A 6,752-nucleotide genomic window follows, 5' to 3' on the forward strand; every position below is an offset into this window, starting at 1 on the left:
GGCCCTCCAAACTCTTCATTCAAGARTTGTCCCATGGAGGAGTCTTTGTTTGGGTAGCCTGTGCCCACTGCACATTKCCTCAATTCTGGACAAATCCCCAAGGCAGAACTGGAAAAGCAGAGCAGGGAATTCTGAAATRTCTGTGGTGGGCTGTTGCAATTGCATTTCATAGCTGTAATACCTGCATATACCAAGAATATGTGGAGACTACATGTCCTAAACACAGAGTAAGAAACCACCAGCATTCATCATTGAAMAGCCACGATGGCACAATTGCATCATCTGTGTCTATAAAACTGTTCTTATTTTACTCCAGTCTTTTTTCAGAGTAGAAAGTGATAATGCAAGCAGGTATTTCTAGGACCATCCACACAGAAAAATAAGTGTAGACASTTTTCTTCTGGGTGCTCCCTATCCCCAGGAGTTTTTTCTTTATGGCCACATTCTTTCTCGCTCCTTCTCTTTACATTATCTGTTGTTACATGTGCAAAATCATAGGTATAAGAACAGTGTACCAGTCCACAGCACTGCCTGGAATGCTCTTATCATTATATTTATCCTACCTGATACAAACCAAGACTCCAGCTGTAAATGGAAATGCATCATATTGCTGATAGTCCTAAGGGCATTATAAACCAAGTTCTGCAACTATGTTCATCTGACTGCCAAAATTGGGAATTTCTCTACATGCCATGCTCCATTTTCTTYCAAATTTTGTAATTTTGTCTTACTCTGAGGCACAGACAGATGAGCAAAGTTCATTACTAAAATCATATGGATTTATTTTCTCACTTTTTTTTTGATTATGCAGCTGAGAAGACGTTTGGTGTTAGCAGATCTTTTTGTGTCTTCATCTGTCTTTCAGACATTTGGGGCTTTTTCCTGTAACAGTCTTGAGTTTTGAAAGTGTTGAATTTTTTTTTTCTCTTTAATTTTTCAGGTAACAACATGAACCCCACTTCATTAGCAAATATTGAGTTTTCATCATYCTCTATCAGATTCTGCTTTGCTTGCTGCCCACATCTCATAGTTGACAAATTTCTCACTTAGATTTGGATGAGCATGACAGATTCACTTCAAGCAGCTGTAAGTCATGCTTGGTATGGTGTAAAATTTTCACTTGGAATTGTAGCACCAAGTGCTCAGAGAGCAGTGTTCAATGCATCCTCAGCAGAGGGAGGAGGAGGCTGCTGCCATCCCGGTTCCACCTCCCCACTGGGTTGGGCACTCTTTGTAGGGGTGATTCTGTAGCCAATGCCTCTGGGCAGGTTTGAATCTTCCCTTCTGCACAAGTGAGGAATATTTCCACACATGCTAGGAGGGCACTTACCTCTTCTAGATCTGTAACTGAAGTGCTTGTGAACTTCACCCTGCCCCACGTCCACTTCTCACTCAAATTCCTGAATGTCCGTAGYGCTCTCTGGCTTTACAGATGTAGTTATAAGCAAAGTTATTTTTAAGAAAGACTGAGTCAAAGCTAGTTTGAGTTTTAGCCAAAGCAATAATTTGTCTTTTATTTTATTCTGGTCCTGTTTTGAAGGCATTAATAAGTTTTCTTAGAATTCACCTTTATTTTTTTTTATGAACAGAACATTAAACACTTTTTACATACCTGGAAAGCAAATTAGCTTTATCATGATGTGGAGTTGGAAGAAAAATTAGAATAGTTCAATATTCTTTTGATGTCTGATATGCTATAACAAGACCTGGTAAGTCCCCCTAGGCTTGTCTGCCCTTTCATACTCCRAGCCTTTAGGTGATAAGATGTGTAAAAAAGGAAACACTGAAGAAACCTGGCCTGCCTATTGAAAACAAATTATCATCTTGCCACCAAAGCTTTGGAACTGAGCTTGTTTCTAAAGAAAAGAATASTTCACATTTTATTTTCCTTTAGGGCATACTGGAAAGTCTGGGTTCCTCCTCATTTCTTAATRCTGTCACATTTATAAATCAAGCGAATTATTGTTCAAGCTTTTTATTCTTTTTCTGGCAGCATTAATCCCATATGCTGGGAAAGCTTTTCCCRTCTTCTGTTTTGGCTAGAGAGCATTTCTGCTAGATACAAGTGTGCACTGTACATGTGTTTTTTAGTGTGTTATACATTCTGGGGAAGTGTTTATCACATATGARGGGTCTAGACTGCCCAAATGGGGCTATTACATTGTCATCTGGCCATAACCCAAAATAAATATTATCCCTGGTATGACTGCCTTAGACTAACCATGAGTAAGATCTTAAACACCTCTAAATGTTCTTGTTGCCTTCTAGGTTGTGYCTTGTTCAATCAGAGTTAAGCAGCCCAATGCACTCACTGCATGGTGGCCCTAATGAGGAAATCTGCCATTTGTTAAATTCTGTCTGCGTGTCAAGTGCAGCCAAAAGTTACACTTTCCAACTGGATTAAGGGATCCAAGGCATCCTTGGATTAGATTCCGTAGTCACTCTGCAGCTTTGGGTTAGCTTCTGAAAGTGGTGGCATGTATAATTTTAAAATGTTGACTTTAGAAGTAGTAAACTGGGTCATTTTTCTACCRTCTTCTATGAGATATCTAAGAACTGCTGAAATACCAGCTCTGTTAATGTCTTTCACACAACAGTAGCTGGGCTGGTTGAATCTTTGCATGTCCTCTCAACCGCAAACCTGGTTTGAGACATGACACATAACACATTAAGTGTTATTGCAGTGTCTCAGTCCAGTAGCATTGGGATGAAATTTAAGGGCCTCATATTTCTCTTCCCAGTGAGAGGAGTCTTTCAGTTCTTGTCAAAATTACTCAATTGAATATAAATAAAACCCAAAACTAACTGAAGTTGAAGGCCAGAATCTAATGTGCCAGTTACCCAAACAGAAACAAATATATCAGAGAAGAGAGTTCGTATACATCCTGACCTGCCTCACAAGTGAGTGTCTGGGCACCATGCTGACATCTTTGGGTGGTCATGGTGACTGAGGGGTGCCTGAGCATTGGAGGAARGCAAATGTCACTCCTGTCTTCAAAAAGGGCCTGAAGGAGGACACCAGTGGTGCCCAGGGGCRAGACCAGAGGCCGAGGGTACACACTGAAACACAGGAAGTTCCCTCTGAACATCAGGAAACAGTTTTACACTGTGATAGTGACTGAGCACTGGCACAGGGTACCCAGAGAGGTTATGGATTCTCCATCAGTGGAAATACTGAAAAAAAATCTGGACATGATCCTGGGCAACAAGGACCATGAGGCCCTATTTGAGCAGGGAGGACTRSACCAGATGACCTCCASATGTCCCTTTTAACCTGAACCATCCTGTGATTCTGTTTTCATCTTACTTGGCCACTCTGGTTGAATACTGCTTCTTTTAGTTTCTCTAACTYTTTGAAAGCTTGGAGCTTCTGACCTGGAGATGATCTGCTTCTGAGCTAGGAGGGTAGATTTTTGGGATCCAGTTATCAGGGAACTGGAGTTCTCCAGAAGTAGGAAAGGTGGAAATCAGTACCCTCTGTGTATCCTCGAGGTTGRTTTGCTCTTGGTTTGGCATGGCGTTCCCTGCAGTCTAAGGGAGACTGTGGCTACTGCGTGTGGCTGCTACAAACTGAGAATAAGCTCAGTAAGACAGAATCCGTTAGGTCCAGACTCCTGTACAGTGTRGAAAGGATATCCGTCCCAGCTCGGAACTTGGTGCCAGCCACAGCAAGGTAATGGGGAGTGGGAAGCTGTCCTTCAGGGAGGGCTGATGGTCCATGGACTCTGTGTTTATATGTCCTGTCCTGGTAGTCAGTCACTGGCTAACTCCTGCCTTGCCTGTCTGCCAAAGCCCATGGAGCTACCGTGGCTTGTGGCAAGCTAACATGGGTCTARCTGTTGAATTGCTTGACCCAGAGAAGGACATTTGAATAGGCCAGGCATGGTTTGCTCAGGTTCACCTAAGACCAGGTATTGGTGTGTGATTTCATTACTTCTTGGGGGCCAGGCTTTGCTCTCAGTGCCTGAGGGACTCACGCACTGATTTGGGTTGCTGTTCGCCCTAGACGATCGCTGCTAAATTCACAGCGATATCTGGTTTTCCAGCACGCTCAGGGTGGATGTGCAGCCGCGGAGCTGGGTTTCCCTCGGCCGGGAGCCAGCACAGACAGGCTGACAGCTCGAGCTGTGAAAGAGCAGCGTCAGCTCAAAATCTCTGCCGTGCCCTTTGCACCTCGGGCTGTGGCATCTTTGCACACGCTGGATCACCGGGGAGCTGAAGTTTCATTTACCGACTGAACGACTCTGAAAAAGGTCCTCCCCGTCGCAATTAGCGCTGCCAGGCGCCCGGCCCAGCGGCGGGTTAAAGCGAGCCGGCTGCCCGGGCGGTGGGCGCGGGGCTGGGGGCAGCGCGGAGCCGGCAGCGCGCTGGGGGGCTCCGGGCGCTGCACCCTTTCAAGCGCTGCGGCGCGCCGGGTTCTTGTGTGAAAAACAAGGGGCACAATGCTGGAGTCGTAACCTCCTCACCCCTGACGGCATGGGAAAGTGCACTCCTCAGCTGTTGGGTATAGAAAGGCTGCTGCAGGCATGAGAAATGTTCATAAAAATGCCGTTTAGAGGCTGCCCTTCTACTCTGCACATGTCATCTTGCCTATCAAGCTGCCTAATTGGAAAATTAGGCTGGCCTTAATTTAGAGACCTAAAAGTTCATGCCAATAATTTCCCAGAGACTCTTTTTTCCCAATTATTATTATAAGTGGTTTCAGCACATTGGAAATCTTTACTGAAAAAGAAAAAAAAATACACCCGGGAAGAGCAGATCTTACATTTCAGAGACATTCTCTGATTTCTAAGTGTGAAATTGTATTGTTTTGCATCCTGTGAATGATCATCCGGAGATGAATGTGAACCCCTGTTGTTTTCCATGCATCATTCCTTATTTGACTGAACACAAAGAGCTCATCGTACTTTAATTTACAGCATGTTATAATCTTATTTGGGAGCTTAATGCACCTGCTATTTTCTATCTGCTGAGGCTCTGAAAGCAGCAGTGAGCAGAGGCTGCCTTGCAGCTGTAAACATTTCCCCCCCAGGGTTATGCGTCTGTGGGCACCACTGGTCCCGAGTCATCTAAGGAGACCTGAGATGGTGTGTGGGATCAGGCCAGATGGTTGAATATTCCTGACTTTGATCAGGGCTCAACCTTGCAGTAAGGTACATCCAGGTGACTGCAGTCTGCCTTTGAGATCTCCACTGTGAACTCTGTTCAGGTGACACGGTGAAGATCTCTGCTCTCAGTCTGGGTACTGTCTGTCTGAGACCCCAGGATGGGATGGGAGAGGCAGTGGTGACCAGGCACATCAGGCTGTCTTATTTATCCTCAGCTGCTAGGACGAGGAGGAAGGATTTCTGCTGACTCCTACTTGTCTCTCTTGTGGACAGGAGCTGTGCTCCACTGCCAGCTGGGATGGCAGAGTGCTTTTGTTGCTCCTGCCATAGCATGAGCCGTGTTGGAAGCTGGACAGACTGACAAAACTTCTCACTGTGTCTGTTGGCAGCAATAGGATGGCTGATGTGTACAGCAAGGGCTAAAGCGTGACTTGATAAACCTGTAAATGCTCCAGATCTGTGGCCTTTAGCTGAAACTGCACACTGGAAGCACGGGAACAGGAGAGGCCCATAGCTAAGGTGATTTTCAAGGTCAGCATTGGGTACCTTTTCAYAGATGCAGTGTGCCAAGGCCATGGACACTTCCTCCCTGGGTCCTGCTCACCTGTCTGGAGAGGCTGCTGCTCTTGCACAGCTGCTCTGCTACCTCCCACTCAAGAAACTCACTCCCAGGTGAGTTCCCAAACTATTTTGACTCTGCTGTTTGTTCAGTTTAAGGCTAGTTCATCATTATGGKTGCTTGTTTTGGAAGATGTGCTTATAGGGACACGGGTGGGGAGATTTAGGGAGGGAGAGCATCTGCCACAAGCTGGGGCCATTGCCTTTCTGTCTCCAGGAGAGGGGCACTGCTGAGCATTGGAGCAAGAGGATGCCCACAGATGAGAKTAACAGGCACAGCTTWGGGACAGGATGCAACCCCAGAATCRGGRTTTGTGAGGTTCAGTCATTCTCTTAGTGAAGCAAGCCTTGCATGTGAGCAGGACCCCAATTTCATCTCCCCCTAAAACTGTAACCACACTGGCTGGGCTGAGATCTAATGCTGATGCAGAAAGCAGTGTTCMCCTAAAGAATTTCTGCAGGTGAAAACCAAAACATTAGGATAAAGAAATTACAGAGAACAATGTGAAAACAAAGCAAACAAAGAAAATTCCTGCTYATCTTGGGCTCTATCCACTCTCCCTGCAGGCACATAACGTTTCATGAGAAGTCTTCTGGTGATAAAGCACCCACACATCCCTGAGAGCATCATTACCATTTCCCTCTTGCTGGAGGGCAAAACCAGGCCGAGATGGCACACATAGAGCAGGAGGTCCTGTATTCATGACAAAGAAGTACTCTTATTGTTCCACATTTATGAAGAGGTTTTGAAAGGGCAGGAGAAGGATTGAGTCTCAGATGAATGAAACTGGGCAGAGCAGGAGCAAACCAGAGGGGTGTAGAAGGTACAGTAAAGAGTAAAAATGTACATGTGTACTGAGGGGAGAAAATGGGCTGTAAAAGACTTCTTTCCTCCATTTACACAGAATGAAAAAAAGCGTACCGCTGGCTCTCTGCAACAATGCCTTTGGCAGGACCTTGCTGCATCTCTTGTCTGTGTCATAGTAAGACCCAGAGCTCAGCTGAGCCCCTCCTGCAAAAGGGCCA

The sequence above is a fragment of the Malurus melanocephalus genome, unplaced genomic scaffold (genome assembly GCF_030028575.1).
Source record: "Malurus melanocephalus ecotype Western Australia unplaced genomic scaffold, MMel_1.1 scaffold_119, whole genome shotgun sequence".
NCBI classification, from domain to species: Eukaryota; Metazoa; Chordata; class Aves; order Passeriformes; family Maluridae; genus Malurus; species Malurus melanocephalus.